The sequence below is a fragment of the Myodes glareolus genome, chromosome 3 (assembly GCF_982192425.1).
Source record: "Myodes glareolus chromosome 3, mMyoGla1.1, whole genome shotgun sequence".
NCBI classification, from domain to species: Eukaryota; Metazoa; Chordata; class Mammalia; order Rodentia; family Cricetidae; genus Myodes; species Myodes glareolus.
Window position 1 is genome coordinate 43,677,364 of NC_142028.1, and position 18,848 is coordinate 43,696,211.

General features: G+C 41.7%; 1 protein-coding gene across 1 annotated transcript in view; it reads right to left on the reverse strand.

Annotated features, from left to right (window-relative positions):
• Lrrn1 (leucine rich repeat neuronal 1) overlaps positions 1–5,798 on the reverse strand; it is a 42,702-nt gene extending 36,904 nt beyond the window's left edge. Inside the window, exon 1 of the mRNA XM_048438509.3 lies at positions 5,321–5,798. The gene's annotated coding sequence lies outside the window, so the exon portion shown is untranslated. The remainder of the gene's footprint in view (positions 1–5,320) is intronic.
• Between the last annotated feature and the right edge of the window lie 13,050 nt (positions 5,799–18,848).

The window sequence follows — 18,848 nt, forward strand, 5'->3', positions numbered from 1 at the left end:
TTATAGGAAAAGTGAAGTGATTCCTTTGACTGTTAGCCACCCAGAAAAACATAGCACTGGAGCAGAAGTCTAGTTCTTTGCAATAATAATCCTAGCAGCGTGGAACAGCTCTGCTGGCTCCTTGCAGCAGCACCTTGACAGGGATGCAAAGAACCAGGATAGTTGCAGGACACCCAGAAGGTCACACACACACACACATCCAGGCATTATTATCAGAGCTGGGCACTGCTCTGAGCTTTCCTGACTGTGCACTGTACTTGATTATGCTGATTATTATAGATACAAATGAAGAACTATCACTATTGTGAAACAACAATGCGGGTTAATGGTATTCTTTATTCCTAGAGGGGGAAATTACAGACATGAAACCAATTAAGCCACCTTTCTTTCTTTGCAAAGCTGTTTTAGTTGTCCGAGATGGAGATCTTCAGACTGTGCTTATTGCTAGTAAAGACAGATGGATTTGTTGTTCTTTCTAAGCTTTTACTAAGATAGGCACTGGTTGTGGGGCTGTCCAGGTTTTCCCTTCAGGATGGAAAATGACTATGTCAATACGCTAGCTCACAAAAGGCAGTACTAAATAGGAAAACCAAATATTTTGAAATGAATGCGAGAAACCCCCCCCCCATCCGCCCCTTGCAGAGGTTCAGAAATGCTGCTCTTGGAAATCTCTATTAGGGAAGGGCTCTTGGTTGTTCTTTCCTGGCCATGGCATGGGGAAGCTATCATCCTATGATTAAGTGGCTCTAAAGAACAATGGCAGACCAATTCCTGTGTAACTTAAATTTTAAATAGTTGTACTTTAGTCTCAGGTCTACAAAATATCTGCCACAAAAACCTTTAACATAAGATGTCATGTCACATGTACATTGTTAAGGTAACCATGGAAACCCCCCCCCAAATGCCACCAATGTGTCTGTTTCATACACAAATGAGGTGAGAGCTGTGGAGTCCACGTCTGCCCCGCAGTATAATAGATGCGAGCTAAGACAGCCTGGGTCAGAAGATTACAACTCATTTACAGTAATCAGAGCTTTCAAATGACATCACAACGTCTGAGTTTGAAAGAGTGTAAATGGAAGGTAAGAAGTCACTATAAAAGCAAGCCCTACTCCACAGCTTTCGAAACTAAGTGTCTTAACCTAATGCATTTGTCTTTTCAGCAGGTGCTCTGAAATTAGGGTGAACAGCACCTTTGATGTGTATTGCAAGCCTACACCTATTTTCTCAGCTTCTTAGGGGCAATTTTTCAGTTCAGTAGAGATGATGACTCCATCCAAGTTAAATGTTTATGGTAGTTGTGTTGCTAGAGGCCAAGCTTTTACAATCCTCTTGACAACTCAACCGATTATAGTAGTTAGTCCTTCCAGGCCTATCGGCCTTGTTATGTTACAACGGAGGAATCTCAAAGTTAGTAGATTAAGGAAGACACACCAGATCACTTAGGTATGATTGGTAATAGTCTACTTACTAACCAAGTAACTGGTATAATAAGGCAAGGTGATCAACCATTTATTATATCTTTTCTTTGAGAGATGGAAACAAAACTCTGAAATATACCCAGAATGGTGATATGTTAAAAGAGAGAAAGAACAAGTTTTTTCTCTGAACTTCAAGAATAAAGTGAACTTCATTTAAAACTTTAAGGACAAATGGTTCTCTGGTGCTCTCTAAAATAATGCATTTTATTGAGTTTAGCCTTTATCTTTATTCTGTTCTTTGAGCCCAAACAAGAGAGACTACATGTTTTTCTGACTTCATCTGTATAATTTTAATTTCATTCTGAATAAAATATTAATCAAAGCTCTATTCATGAGTTAAAGATATTTCCATTGTTCTCAGAAATAAAACTATGACTTTAAAATGGAAGCTGCTTTATCTTCAGATTGGCTTAACCCAAAATAGATGCTCAGCACAATAATTTTAAAAAATTAAATACAATATTTGAGCAGCCTTATATTAATGCTGAAATGAATCAGAGAATAGCTATTTGCAGCTGAAAAGGAAATTCTAAGAAAGAACTGTGAAAGCCTAGTAAAAGTGACACCCATGCCTATAATGGATCATGTTTTATACACAGTTTATGGCTTATTTAAGGTGGCCTAAAGGCCTCCAATAAGAAAATTAGTGTTATTTATAGTTAACCTGGTAGGGAATAGACTATAACTGTAATATCAGATTTATTTCTTAGAAGTTGACTTTTAAGTACTTATACTCCCTCGATATGTCTCTGAGAGATTATTTATAACAGACAGAACAGTTCAGGTCAAGAGACCAACAGTATCAGACTCTATATAGAGGCCAAAGGTCAGCCTTCTCATGTTTACTTTACTCGTTACTTTCACAATTACAGACTCTAACGGGAACTACCTATGGCTATTTCTTCAGAACTATCGTCCGTCTGTAGTTGTAACGGGTTTGCATTTCTTTAACAGAGTAATCTTTTATATTAAGTACTTTAATACTTTTATTTGCCAGAATGCGTCCTCAGTCCTTCCTGTATTAGACTTGTCCAAAAAAGATCTGACCTAGGGAGGCTAACAGTTGACCATCCATAGGTGTGCTGCTGTGGCATCTTACCTTGATTTCAAATCACCCTCTGGTAAGCTTACATCAGAGAGATATGTGGGCTTAGTTTGGAAATGCTGTTTATATTTTATAGTCGTCCCTCAATTCCATCAGGGAGTTGAAAGCCAGGTTTGAGAGTCAAATGAGAACTCAGTACACCAATGATGCTTTCTGACGACTGCATAGTTTCAAGACAGAAAATGCGAACTTGGCTGTAACACTTCTTACTCAGATTGGACTCAATTCATTTCTTCCTAACTGCAGTAGACTGGCTTGTATATAAAAGGTACTGGGCAAGAATATAATAATCATAATAATAGCAGCTTCAGAAAACATGTGAAACAGCATGCTAACATCTGTTGTCCACCCCTCTTCCCAATCAAGCCCAAAGCAATATTGTCTTCCTGCTGTATTTTAATATCTCTTTTGGTGAGTACATAAAATGCAGGGTCACCAAACCCTCTTCAGTGAATAGGTTTCTTTCCCTCTTCAACAATGTTCAGGACTGACAAAAGAAGGGTTTCTGGTACTGGTTTGTCAGAGGCTATAACTGCAGGCCTCACATGTGGGCCATACGGCTCAGCTTTTGTTTCATCGGTCCTAGAGAGTCAGGAGGTGAATAGCATGGCTGTCCAGCTAATATAACACAAGACAGAAAGGTCCTTGCTCTGGGAGTCCTTCAAATGATTTTCCCTGTTCACTGTTCAGTACTGAGACACACACATACATTCTCTCTCTCTCTCTCTCTCTCTCTCTCTCTCTCTCTCTCTCTCACACACACACACACACACACACACACTCACACCCAGGTCCTTTGCTGGAATGGGACACTCTCATCATCTGCAATTCTTTAACTTTGTCACCTAAGGAACTCACATGAGGATGAAAGGACACGGACACTCCAGTGAGACCTTCCAGTGACAAGCACTTTTTCTTACATTACTTATCTCTCTGGGCAGGGGGCAAATGTTGGACAAGATTAAAAAAATATTGGAAGAAAAAGAAAAGTACTCTAAAAAGTTGAGGAGTCAGTGAAGAAATCATTTCAAGCAAGTGGATTAAAGTTACTGCCTGCATAAAAACACTCCCTATATGCCGCATGCACATATACATCCAGGTAAGAGCAAGTGGATTTGAGCTTCCCCCATAACACCATACCAAGAATTTGGCTCTTGAATAAAGGTGTCAGCAAGCCATGGAATCCCCAAACAGAGAAACCCACACTGGGCCTTTATCCCACGTTCTTAAGGTCTATTGTTAACTGAAGACTCCTTGTCTTTTCAAATTCCTTCATGTGAATGGATGAGGCCAGACATCTGCCAGGATCGGCTCACATTTGCATGCAAATTAGAGACTTCATGACACACATGGCCCGGGAGCCAGTAATACCACTTCGACTCCAGCTTTATACAGGTCAAAGTAGAAATCTTCCTGAAGTTCCTACTTCTCCAGTTCCAGCTTTTAAAAATGAAGTCACGACGACAATATAGGAATAACATTAATTGCCTAAATTGGTAAACTGAACTGCAAAACAAGATAGCATATTGTCTCAGGAGATTCTACAGGGAAAAGTACAAGTCAGCAGTACTTGTTCCCTGGGCGAATCTGAATTCCTTATTTGTTTTATTATCTGGATCGGGAATGAACATACTAAGGACAGGATGGGATTTAGGAGCTTTGCCTACAGGGTTCAGTCACTCAAAGGCTTTGACAACTCTGATCACTCTCTGCAGCAGCTGCCTTTGAAGCTATTGCTGTGGATACCGCAGGCGAAGTCTCTCTGGAGCAAGTATTACTACGGAATCTTCCAGCCTGCGCATCCATGCCTGCTGTCCAGCCACAATACCAGGACCAACTTTCCAACCTGCCCAGTGCACGAGGTGCCTCTTGGCTTGACTTTTCTGGGGAAACCCAACCAGCCAGGGACTTCCCCCTCAGGTACTGGTGATTGTGGAAACCTAGGAAGCAGGGAAGCAGTAGGCAGCAGCTCACACCCCCTCTCAGTGCAGCACAAAGGACACTCGCTGGCAAACTTTTTTAGCTACTGACCCCGGAGCAGAATGCCTGGAAGAGACCAAGGCTTCTTTGAAATTTCCACATCCATGACATGCCTTCTTAAGTGGCTACACCTTCTAGGCTCAAAACGTACAATTTTCTCCTTCTTGGACCCCCATAATAGTTAAGTATGTTCTCCGCAAGGCTCTGACTTCAGTACTTTCAATGTTTTGTTAATTATGTTCCTTGCTCTTTATTCTTAATATTGAGGCCATTCCCAAGACCTCTTCCTCTCCCCACAACCTGCCACCTTCCTTTCTCTCCTCTTGACCCCATTCCAACTCCCTGGGTCTTCTATCTGCACGCTTCCCAGGCCCCAGCTTCTTCCCCTGTTCACCTTCCCAATCAAGCCTTCCCTTCTCTTTGCCACCCTGGACGCCACCATCCCCTGATGGGTCCCTGAAATCCTGGGGGCTCAGCTCCAGTCACTGCCTTTTGCCCATTCCCCCCCACCCGAGCTGCCTTTTCAACTATTGCTCTTCTTGATTCCTTTTTAAGGCAAGAGAGTGATAACTAGATTCTTCTTTCCCTACTTCGTCTCCCCCCAACCCCAGCTCGAGAAACCGCGCCCCCGTGTACCCCTTAGACCGAGATTTCTCAAACGTTGTAGGGACCGCCAAGCCGCCAAGTTTGTCTCTACTCCCCCCTTGCTGCCTCCCAAACCTTCTGTTGCGGCCCAGTTAGTCGGGGCACTTACCCTAAGGCCCGGCTGGTGGGGATGTTGGGGTGCGAACAGAGCGGGCAGCCGGTGGCAACAGCAGCAGCAGTAGCAGCAGCAGCGGGAGGATGAGGACCGGCTGAGCAGCGCCTCCTCCCAACCCGCAGAGCGCACTGGCTCCTTGGGGGACCCCCGGCAGAGCACCAAAACGCTAGGCGAGACAGCCGCAGGAGCAACAGCTGCTGAGCGGGGCTGGGCTAAATCCGGTTCTTGGGGGTTGGAGTAGAGACAGGCAGGATTGGGAAGGAGGGTAAAAGAAATGGGGTTCAGAGGGCGGGGCAGCGAACGATCGGGTCTCAAGGAAGGCGCTCTAGGCGTCTCGGGATGCAGTGGCACGGATGCCGCTGCCAGGGAGGACACCGTGGGCCCCGGTTCCTGCCCGGCAAGCGCTGCAAACCGGGGCGCACGGGCCTCGCCTCGTTCCGCGGCTCGTTGCCGGCGCCCTCCGTGCGCCCCGCTTTGTGCTCCCCGCAGCCGGCGTGCACCTGGTGTAAGCAAAAGCGGTCAGCTGATGGGCTGCGCGCTGATTGGCTGTTCAGTCGTCTCCTCCTCTCCCGCCCGACCCCCTTCCCGACCTCCCCCAACCTACCCCCCCTCCCGCCGCCTCCTGCCCCCCACGCCCGCTAGGCGCAGCCCCGCGCCGGGACACCATCTGCAACCCGTCCAACAAAAGGGCTGCTCAGCCCCGCAACCCCGGGTCTGCTAGACCGCTGCGCCTCTACCGTTGCTGCAGAGAGCAGTGAGCTGCTCCCTTTTTTTTTCTTCAAATGGGGACGAAAGGCTGACTGGGTGAGGGAGGCAAGGAGCCGGGAAAGCCCTTGTAAGAAAGCCGTAGGCATAATATGACTGCATCTCTGAGCAAGGTAGAACTTGGGTTCAGGCGATTATACAAAACTCTGACCCTTCCTTCGGAGATAGGTGATACTTGATGCGTACAAAAACCCGCGGTGGAACTGGTTCACGCCCTTCCCGTAGGGATAGGACCCTTAACTGGAAGGCAAAGTCATTGCCAAATTCTGGAGGCTTTCTGGAGACGATTCTGAAACTTTGAAGCTACAGCTTTCTGTATGAAAGTTGTGTTCCTATTAGCAGAGGATTGAAGATGCAGACAGTTTGCGGGGTGGGGGATGTCGATGTGAGAGCAAGGGTGAGAGGTAGAGGTGTTAAGCGCTAAACTGGAGACTGCGCCTGAATCCTAGTCTCAGCTTCAAAGTGTCAGCCAAAAGCAAGATTCAGGATAAGTCCTAGTTACATGGTATTGGGAGAATCAGCTTGAAACCAGAGAACATCATCAGTCGTCAGTAGTGAACAACTTTGAGAAAGACAGTGTGATTTTATTTCCTCGGGTTACTCAAGTCCAAAAATTCTGTATTTGAAAGAGTACATTATCACAAAATTTACGTTTGAAGTCTTTAATGCTAGGGGAGAGATTCAATAACAATAATCTTACATTTTTGATCCTTATAGCTTCCCCTCTCCGGGGTGTCTTGCATAGATATCTGAGAAGCGTTTGCTTACATTTTGTAATCTTCTGAAGCTATTAACTATTTTGTAGCCACTGGTGGGTCACAAAGTGTACCTTCATAGGTTCTAGGGAAAGGCAATGTGAGGATGCAGGGTAAATAATGAATGAACAGTAGAGATAGCTAGACCGGGTTGGGGTGAGTGGGAATCTAGTTGAGTCTAGACTAGATTATCTGTTTCTCTCTCTCTCTCTCTCTCTCTCTCTCTCTCTCTCTCTCTCTCTCTCTCTTGACTGCATGTAAGTTTAAAAGAAGATGGCTACTGGCTACAATAGAGACTTAGATGTGGCCTCTCAAGGTGACTAGGAAAGTCTATATTTTCTTGAGAGTGTGAGAGAGTGGCTGCCACACCCTGCAATGTGGAGTTCTCCAGAGGTGAGCCTTGGGGAAGACAGCTGATATATAATGGCCAATGCTATTGGGTGACTCCAAGTTCTGTAACAGTATCCAGGTTTTAGAAAATCTTTCCTGAAGAAGGTGGTAGGAAACAGTCACCAAGGTATGATGTTTGAAACCAGGTCAACACTGTTTTGAAGGCCAGAACTGCAATTAAGATCCATGTCCCTGTGGGAATGTCACTTCACCTCCTTAAGCCTTAGTTTCCTTGGCTCTAAAGTGGGATTAATCACAGTAACGATCCCAAGGGGGTGTGCTGGTTAGGGAGTGAAAGAAAGCAAGTAAAATGCTTGGAGCACTACATGGTGGATGGTAAGCATTGACAGACACAGCCAGTAGCATTATGTAGCCAGGTTTTGCAGATTAAAACAGCACATCAGGTCAGACAGGAGGTATTGTGATTTTACAACTTTCTCTTCAAAGGCCGAGCCAGCAAGAGAAATGGTCTCTGTCTCCCTGTTATCCAATTCATTTCTTTTTAAATCAGGGTATCATTTATTTAAACTATTTTCTCTCTTTCCCAAAGCAAGGGTAAGAAAGGAAGCCCAGCCTGCTTCTGCTTGATTGCTGCATTTATTTGGCTTCAGACAGAGGAACATTAGGTGAAAAACGTGTCAGCAATGTGGGAAGAAGCTTGCGGCTCGGGGATAGTTATTGTTGTGAGGTAGGAAAAGTTACTGAGGGCCAGGAGACAGATGAGGCTTGGTGATGAAGAGAGTTAGAAATGTGACCCAATTATTGGACTTTTGGTGGATTCTTTAAATTGTCAACTGGGCCACATTTTACAAACTGTCATTTGGTAACTTTGCAGAGGATATTGGCAAGTATTGTATTCCCTGTCACTCAAAAGTCTTTGGTCCTAGAGATGAGTGAAGCAGAAATGGCAAACTAGCAACTCAAATGTGCTTGTCACTTAAAGCCTCCGGTGCATCTCTAAATAAATCTTTTGTGAATCTTGTTCTTGAGGCCAGAATTTATTAGTTGGTCCAAAACGGTTTGGATCTTGGTATTTCTGCTAGGAGCACTGGGTGAAGACTGGAGTCTTTGAAATGGAATGGAATTAGAGAGATAGGAATGAACATTCCCATGAGATCTGGATCTTCATGTTAATACAAGGAGTTGTTCTTGCATTGGAGTTGGCGATGCTGAGACACTACCAACCTCTCCAGGGTTTCTTTTAGTCCCTCTTGAGGTTTCTTTACTTGACACTGAAGGAACAATGTGTTTGGTATTAGCCTAATTATATTGATTTATGTGATAAATGCAGAGGGAAGAGAGATGGCACTGTAGATTATGAACATATTTTAATATTCTTTCAAAGAACAATGCATTTTGAGAACAAAATAGAAATATGTCATTTAAAAATCACAATTTTTTAGACCTTGAAAATCTCTCGCCCTCTCTCTTTTTCTCTTTCCCTCCATCCCTTTTCCCTCCATCACTGAAATATTAGCAGGATGCTATTCTTTCCAACTTCTAGACAAATATTCTAGTTTTAAAACAATGCATGTGAAACTTTTTGAAGTATGTAGTACTTGTGAATTACGTTAACTTTCATACCAGATGTGTTGTTGGTCTAAAAAGTTTGGACAACTGGGTGTGTTTTTACTAAATATATATTATTTATATATATACACTTTTGAATGGTTGATTTGCATTAATCTTATTTTTGCTGTAGTTATGTAATATAACTCTTTGTTCTTCTGTTTTTTAAAACTGTCTATGAATTCATTTTAATGTAAAAAGTCACTAATTGAAGTTTGTATAATTAAAATTAGTTTTAGCACTTAAGTCTAATTATTTGACATGAAGTTAAGGGGTCTGAACATCTCAATTTGCTCAGAACTCTCTCTATTTTAGATTAAAGAGTCTTCCCTCTCAAGAAACCCCTCAGTCTTGGTTAAAAGAAGAATGTAAGTACATTAAGTAAAACTAACATTAATAGGTTTATGGTGATGATTACAGGTTTAGATGAGTCAAAAGCTGGTAGATATACCAAATGATAACTTACTATCTATGGAATAAAAGATCTTATTTCACATGCAGAATGTAATTGCCTTAGAGACCTTAGTTATGGTCTTTTCTAACTTCCTTATTATTTGCATAAAGAGCTCAAACCCTGGGTAAGCAGTTCTCCTGATCTTTTGAGAATGCCTACCCTTTCGAGAAAAGTCAGATCATATACTTTTGGAGGCAGGGACCATATGGCCAGATCCTCGGCTTATACTTAGCATGTAATTGGTACCCAGCAGACACTTTTGAATGGTTGATTTGCATTAATCCTATTTTTGCTGTAGTTATGTAATTGAATCTCATTGTGTCATAAGCATTTTCTTCATGTCATTAAAACCTCTTCCATGATTGGATGCACTGTGATTGTGTAAGTCCATAAATCTTGGTGAGAAATAACAGCTTTGCCAATTATTTTCTATGATTTATGTTATCACACACTTTCTTTATTGAAAAACCCATTTTTGTTATTGAGCTATAGACTTTGTATTGAATTATCAATTTAACTCTAACTTTAATTTTTATCGTCTTTTACCTTTATATTATTGATCTGAGTAAAACAAAAATGTTTTCTTTGCTTTTTAAGTTTTAGTTAGAATTTTAGAAATAAATTTCTTTGCTTTCAGTTGCTTGCCTTCTGTTGTGGTTTAAGCTTTCAGCTGTATAAGGGTAGCTAACATAAGCTAAGAAATAATTTTGCTGTGCGGTACACCTAGAGTTATACCCTGTATTGAGAGAGAGTGAAGTGAAATGTTTAAGACTCAGGGCTAGTTTAACACGGCAGTGGAACATTTTCACAATTCATTAAGTTCTCCATGCCTGTAACAGTATTTATATTGTGGGGCTTTGTGAGAATTGAAGAGGTATCTGTGTGTGTGTGTGTGTGTGTGTGTGTGTGTGTGTGTGTGTGTGTGCGTGCACGTGCACGCACATACACGCACGTGCACGCCCGGACCTAGCAGATAGTAAGCATTCACTCAGTTCTGAGGTATTCATTAATATCATTTTAACTACTGTCACAAATAGATGGAAGAGTCTTAGTGGCTTAAATAAGGCAAGTTTACTTTCTCCTTCTGTAACTGTGTCCCTGTCTAGATGACCTCCACATGGTCAACCCAAGCCTGTGTGATTTCCACGTTGTCACTTTCTTTTAGGTTTTCTGACTCATGTCTCATCACATAGAGGAAGGGGAAAGAGTCAATAAAGAATCGTTGGAGAAGTTCTGTAGTGTGCACTAAAAACATGGCTCTAAGCTCCTCTACCTTCTGGCTTCTATTGGCAAAGACTCAGTTAAATAGCTACACTTGGTGATGAAGGAGCAGAGATAACACTAGGTATGTGTCTAGAGGATTTTACAGCATACAGTAATCTTTATTAGAAATACAGCAGCATATATTATAAATGTAGATGTTTCTCCTAAGACAGCTTGACGGTTTACTTAACCCCCAGATTGAGTTTGGTAAGAGAAGGAATCATAGCACATGTCAACAGCAGGTGAAAGGGTGGCAGGGTAGCAGTGATGGTGTGGCTAGAACAACAATCAGGTAAGGGCTTTACCTGGGGATTCCTTTTAACACTGTCCTTGGGCCTTCAGAGATGGCTCAGTGGCTAAGGGTGCTTCCTGTTCATGCTGATGGCCTGAGTTCAGTTCCTAGCACCTATTGAAGACTGCCTGTAACTCCAGCTCTAAAACATCTGATTCCCTCATCTGGCTTCTGAGAATACCTGCACTTCCTTGCCTGTACCCACAGAGAGATATGCACACATAATTAAAAATAAAATAAAATGAAATCTTAAATTGAAAATAAGTTAGTTCTTGGCTAAGTGCTGACCCAATAGTTATCTCCACATTGCCTTGGTGCCATCCCCAGAGACCCTAGGTACGAGCAGAGTGGCTTGTCTTTTGGTACTGAAGTTACCTTTATAGGGTTCCTCTAGGAAAAAGCTTAGAAATCATGGTACTAAAAATTAACTGCCCCTGTTTTCATAAACCTAATACTCACATTAGTTGTAGACCTGGGGCCTATGAGGCTGTAGCACAAAGACTGGGAGATAGGGTCAGCACACAACCTGTTTTATGTACATTTTATAAACACTTAAGCTCACAGAATGTCCTCTTTATTTCCCGTAGTTTGTCTGCCAAGTTTGTCCCATTTTCCCTGGACTCCCTTTTCTTTTTGTGAAGAAGGAGTCTCATGCTTTTTTCTTTTTTAATTTATGAACATGTAAATGGCATCCTCTGATAAATCACTAGCCTCATTCCATTTTCATAAGTAACTAAGTATCAACCTGCCTGAGGGATCTCTGCTGAAATCCTCCTCTCCTGATCTCACCTCACACTGTACCCTTGACTGGCTCTGCCCGAGCCTTGCCTTCATGGACAAGCTGCCCTTTAGAGCAGAGACCGTTTTTGAGTGTTACGAGTATGAAGAGAGCAAGCTCCGAATAGACATGTGATGTATAAATTGGAACTTACCTAGGTTTTAGAAGTGAGGCCATTATAATTCAGTGCAGCAAGTGCTATAGGATTTGGAATCTGAAAAGAACTTAAGATATGATCTGCTTCAACCCGTTCGTTTTACAGATGGGCAAACTGAAGTTTCCAGAAAGCTAACGCATCTGTGATCACAGAGGATCTAGGAAACTTGACTGCACTTAACCTTTATGTGAGTCTGTCAGTAGCAGAGCCAGGCCTGTGAGAGGAATTCTTTCTTGTTATTTAGAGATTCTAAACTCTTTCAGATGTTCATGCATATATCTTCCCTATTTGATTAAAAATAAGTGCCATAGTTTTTATTTTCTGTCTGTTTTTCTTTTTGTTTTTTGAAATTATCATACTATAATTTTGCTTATACTACATACTACAGTTTGCTAGATTGCTGTATGTGAGCTCAAGAGATCAGGCAACACATTCAGACAAATGGGTCCATCTCAAATTATAAAGTGTCACACACAGCTGAGGAAACAAGAAAACAGAACAAATACGACTGATCCACACCATATGTGTGATAAGAGGTTCACATCTAAATTATACAAGGAACTCAGATTTCAATGGTAAGAAAGTAAAATAAAAAAAGGATCTGAATATGCATTTTAGAGGAAATATACAGCCAAAAGTATGTGAGAAGAATCACTATTAAAGAACATATCTTCATGCCTGTTAGAATGGCCATTATAAGAAAGAGCTGGTGAGAGGTCTGGAGAAATGGCTCAGCAGTTAAGAGTATGGAAGCGTTAGCTGCTCTTCCAGAGGATCTGGGTTTGATTCCCAGCACCCACATGGCAGCTCTCTGTAGCTGCATTTCCAGGGTAAATCATGCTCTCTTCTGACTTCCATGGGTAGCAGGTACCATGTGGTAGACAGACATACATGTACGCAAGCACCCATACAGGAGAGAGGGGGGGAGGGAGGAAGGGAGGGAAGGTGGGAGGGAGGTAGAGAGGGAGGGAGGGAGAGAAATTTCAAGATGGTTCTGCAAATGTGGCTGCTTCCTGCCGAGCCTGAGGACCTGAATGCTATCCTAGAGCCACATGATGGAAGGAGAGAAACAACTCTTCCGAGTTATTCTCAGACCCCTGCAAGAACGTGGAGGTCTGTGTGTCTCCCATAAATAAATTAAAGTAATCATTTTGTTAATTATGAGAAAAAGCTAAATAATATGGAGAAAGTGAAACCCTGACATATCATTGATTGGAATGTAAGTTATTATAGCCATTATGGAAAGCAGGTATGAAGGTTTCCCAAAAAAATTTAACAATAAAAAAGCATATAATTTGGCAGTGAGACTTGTGCGTGTATAAACAGAAGGTAAACCTAGTGCAGGGTGAGAGGTGGCGACTGAAAACATCAAGAAACTCTACTTATCTAACAACATTCACCTTTAAAGGATTTTGAATATACAGTCTCCAGTGTATAAGTATTCAGAAATGATAATCCAAGTATGCTATTGCTGAATCTGGGGTCGTAAATGCCCCTCCGAGGACACATATGTCAAAACTGAGGCACCAGTTTGGTGCTACTGGGAGGTGTAGGAAACTTTACAAGAGGGACCGAGTGAGAAATCTTCTGGTCATCAAAGGCAAAGCTTCAGAGAAAAAGCAGGACCTAGCCTCTCTTCCTCTTTTTCTCTTTCCTGTCTTGTTCATGAGGTTAATGGCTTTGCTCTTCCATATGACCCGGTCATGATGCTTGGTTTCTCCAGAGGCCTGCAACAACAGTGTGCTTCATGGATTGACATCATCAGAACTATGAGTCCAAAAAACTCCCTTTCTCTTTAAAAAGCAATTTTCTTGGGTATTTGTTACAATAAGAGAAAAATAATGGTCACAGATACACAATTTGTATGCACACACAAATGTCTCGAGTCCTGGATCAAAAGGGCATTGATCAGTCAGTTACCTCTTGCTTGACTGTAGACTTGCTTTTACTGTTAATAGCTTCATTTATCTGACCCAAATTCTTGGCATGTAAAGTAAGGCATAGATTAGAACCTGTGAGATCTATACTTTTATTTTTTCTAGTTCTCTTTGGTTAAATTATTTCATAAGGAAATATCATGACAAGATATTTAAGCAGCATTCAAGCTGGATTCGCAGCTAGAGAAAACACCCAGTTCACCGGGTACAATTGTCCATGCCATGGTGCCTGTCACACTATGTTCTGGTTGGCAGAAACTAGTTACAAGTCACCAAAAAGATGCAGCCATTGTCCTTGCTGAGAATCTTGCACCCACAGCCATAGTGTTTGCCTGTAGCTCACCTGTCCTTCTGTATTGCTAGACCATATCCAGCCTCAGTGATCAGCAGGAAACAGCTGCACGGGTTAAGACTAGGTACAAAGGAATCTGGCAGCACTCAAGGTGGGGCCGACTCATAATTTCCACTCGTTGTGCTCAGTGAAGGTGTCCAGAGCAGCAGCCTTTGCTCTGTTTCTTCCTTGGCTCTTTATGTGTTGATGGTACCTTAATCATTCCCTGAATAGTCTTTACAGGTCAAATTAGCAAACCATCAAACTAGACTGATTTTGAAGTTCTCTTTGATGCTAATATTCCTTGATTCTATGCATTTCCAAGGTTAAAGTTGAGGTATTTAAACAAGTATTTCCCTGTAGGTTTTGGCTGATTCTAATCTATTCCTTGTAATTACCAGTATTTGAGAATAGCATATTCAAGGGATGAGCCTTTATCAGCATTTATATTTTAGTTGAAATCCTTGTTTCCATATTTCCAAATAGAAAACCAACTCAAATTGCCGGGAAGGGAAGGGAGGGAAGAAACACTTAACAGAGGTGTTGTATGGCTATCCTTTTGGAAGCTTGTGTTCCGGCCTTTCAAGGGAACCATTTTGAGGTGAGAATACTTGCAGATGCATAAAAGTGCTCACAGGGTTTGGCAGAGATTCAAATTTGTAAGCCCCAAACACAAAGCTCCAAGATCAAAAGAAAGAGTAGGCAAATATAAGCTATCTTGAGTTATACAGATTTGTTTATATAATTTTTCACTCTTTAATGTCTCTGAATTATTAAAAAAATAATAATAATCTAGTTCTCATCAAAGCACCAAAAACATCAGAAAGTCACAAAGTTCCATTTTCTAAATTTATTTTTAATTAATTTATTTATTGTTTTATGTGTACAGGTATTTTGCCTGAATGTATGCCTGTGTACCAGCTGTGTGCCTAGTGCCCATAAAGGTCAGAAGAGAGTTCAGACTCCCTGGAATTAGAGTTACAGATGGCTGTAATTCCTGCTGGGACTTGAACCTGGATGATTTGGAAGAGCAGTCAGTGCTCTTAGCTATCAAGCCCTCTGTATCCTCCATCTTATAAGTTTAAGAAATAGTATTAGTATTGGGGCTGGAGAGTCGGCTTGGTGATTAAGAGCACTCACTGGCTGCTCTTGCAGAGGACCTGTGTTCAAATTCCAGCACCCACATGGTATCTTACACCTCTACTTGTTGCTTATAGGCTTATGACAAGCCAGTACCTCATAAAGAGAATGTATGGCAGAGAAAATCACCCATCTCATAGCCAGGGAGTAAAAGAAGATGGCCTGGGCTTTCACTGTCCCATTCAAGGGCAGTGGCCTGTTGATCTCCTAGGTCACACCTCTTGCTAGCTCCTCTACCTCCAAGGAGCAGTTATATGAGAACCAAGCCTTGCATCATGTCAGTTTTGGGGGGGGGGGCATTCTGGAGTCCAGATTCTAAAAGAAACCTCCTTTGATTCTGGGTCGTTTGGGGTACCAAATGACATTGTCAGCTGAACAGGAATTTTGGAAAGATGCTGCCGAGGAGAGGAAAAATACCCCCCCTCCATCCTTCTAGAGAAACCATGCGATGCTCTTCCTTGGGCCCCTGTTCTTGCGGGGGAGGTGTAGGTAGGCATGCCAGAGCGCTTTTCCCTGTGAGTGTTCCTTAACTTTAAAACAGCACACTTGCAGTTTCTTATGGGTGACTTTTGTGCACTACATTTGACTCGTTAAAAGTTGGTGATCATTAATGACATGTAAAGGTGATAATTAATGGAATGGAAAGCTAGAGCACCATAGGCTTTGTTGAGTTTGTGCTGTATTTTAAGGACTGCTTTTGGCTCTGAGCATTAGCAAGGCCAATAGGGAATGATGTTTACGATTTAGCCATTGGGATTGACTCTGCTCACAAATATGATGGAAAACTGCACTTGGTGTCTGTAATTGATTGTCTCAGGTTTTGGGGGGGGGGCTGAGGGATCATCGGAGACATAAAACTTTTGTTTCTTTAAAACCAAGTCTGAGTGATTTTTCAGAATCTGATATTTTGATATTAAAGCCAGGAAGTTTGTGGCTTAACCAGAGGGGCTTGGTAGTGCTAACAGTTTTTCCATCCCCTATTGGGCACTGTTCTAGTTTTCTTTTCTGTTGCTGCAATAAAACATTCTGACCAAAAACAACATGGGAGAGGAAAGGATTTATTTTGATTAGATTCACAGGTTATTGTCCATTGTTGGGGGAGAAATTTGGGCAGGAAGTGAAGCAGAAACTGGAGCTGAAACCATGGAGGAAGGCTGCTTACTGACATATTCTAAGCTAGCCTACCTATATAGCCCTTCTGCCTAGTAATGGACTGGGCCCTTCAACGTCCGACAGCATTTAAGAGTTCTTCATAGACCAGCCATGGGACAATATGATTGAGGCAGTTCTTCAGCTGACATTCCCTCTTTCCAAATGACTTTAAGTTGTCTCAATTAGACAATAAAAAATAGCCGTGATAAATAATTTCTATTGTCTACCTTTGAGATATTATACCTGAATTCAAAATGGAAAAATTTTGGGCTGGCAATGTAGTCAACCATAGAGCATTACCTAGCATGTGTGAAACCCTGGGTTCAATCAAAAGTGTATGTATTTGTGTGTGTGATATATGCATATATATTTATACATATAAATAAGTATATATTTAAGACAATTTTGTTGTTTAAAATATATTAGATAATTAAACTATATTATATATGGTTTAAAAGATACATTTTTTAAAACCCTAACAGCAATAAACAATAATAATTATAGATACTTTGGGCCAACAAGATGGCTCCATATGCAAGGAATTTGCTAAACAAGCTTAGTGACCTGAGTTCAATTCTTGGAAGTTGCATAAGGTAGAAAGGAGACAACTGACTTGACTAAGTTAAAGAATGTGCACTATTGATGCACATATCATGCATGTATGTTTGCATTAATAATAATGATGATTTTTTTAAAATGAAACTGAATCCCAGTGAAAAGCTTTAAACTGGAATATGGCGGTCACTAGGATGCTATGGTGATGTGAGGGCTACGGAGCAGCCTAGAGCTCAGACACTGGCTCTACTTCTCCCCACTGTGATTTTCTTGAGAAATTGCATACCTCTCTGATTTCACAACTTTCATGATAGACTGAATTAAAAGTGAGAAGCTCTCTATCCACATATTTATCTTGGTAGCTTCCATCGTTTTTGCTGTATAGTCTTAGATATGCTATTTGTGTTTCCACTGAGAATGTTCCAAAGTTAAAGACCACCTGTTAGCTCCTTGGGTGCAAGCACAGTTGTTACATCTTCGTTGTCCCCTAAAAACTTTTATCCCTAAGCATAGTCAAATTCTCAGAGTACGGATTTCCAAGTTTTGTATGCAGTCCCCTAGGGAACAATATTTTATTTTTATCATTTAAGCTACCCATCTACCATCATGAATATTAATTTTATATAGATAAAAAGAGCTAGCTCAGATTATATCCTTTGGAAGCCCCTTTATTGCCTAAATCATTACAATTAAATCCCTTTATCTGTGTGATTACTTGCCTTGTGCAGAGTCAATGACAGGAGAAGGTGTCAGAGACGAGACAGATGCATTCCTTGCCATGCTAATGAGATAAAACCCTTCCATGCCTCCAAGCTTGAGAAAGCACAGTTGAAATATCAAAGCTAACAGTGTAAATTTGTGAGTTCATAGGCAGCAACAAGTCAGCCACATGCAAGCCACTTGACCAAATAGAAGTAAACTTCTTTGTAATTTCAGATTTTCTATTAATATACAGTTAGTCAGTCTGCTCATTTGGAAAGTCACAAGAGTTTTCTGTAAAAGTACTACTTGAAAAAGAAAGCCTCAACCCTTCAGTTACCTTTGTTCTTCCTATATTAACCCTTCTCTTCCCCTTTCTACTCTCCTCTGGCTCCCACTTCTGGCAGTTTCTATAATTGACTTCATGCCAAATGTCCCAAGTTGGACTTGAACTTGCCATGTAGTAAGACGATACTCTTGAACTTCTGATCCTCCTGCCTTCACGTAGATTATAGATGTGACCCATATCAGCCAGTTTCTCTCCTGCTGGAGGTTGAACTCAGGGCCTCGGGCAGTCTAGCAACCATTTGTGCTATGTGCCCAACCACTTATTCCCCTTCAACATATGTTATCATATGATGATTACAATGGTCTCCACTCCAATCTCTTCTCTTGTCTGTTGAAGCAGCTTCATCAGATGCTTTGATGACTGAATATATCCCATATTCTGAGACTTAGTTTATTACCAAGATGTTGAGGCTGGCTTTACACCAGGGTAGAAAGTTTTACAAAAACTATGTAATAAATTTCCCGTTCTCATGCTTAGAGGTGATGCTGAGTTTGTGGTTATGGATTCCAGAAGGTGATTCCCCTGTCTCTTGAAGGTTCCGGAGGAGTGAGGTCAGGTAACTGAGTGTTTATCATTTCCCAAAGAGCTAATGTGATCCTTGCTTTCATTAGAATTACTATGGCTGAAGATGGAAGAGATTTTTAGCTAAACACGGGCTGTCTTCAAACTAAATTATTCATTTCTTCAACTGAAATGCATGACACCTAGTCTGTGAAAGGCACTGTGCTGTGAGAGATACAAAAATAATAAGTAGCACAGCCAGGCAGGCATAAATCCTATCAAACGAGAACGCTGCTGGGGGACTGCTGCTGCTCTGGTTTGGCTCATGGAAATACCAAGGACTTTAGCAAAGCTGTCCCCAGCCCACATGTCTGCAGGGGCTTGGCAGAGGAGAGGAGAGTGGCCGAGGAGAGTTGGGGCCAAATTGGAGAGGAT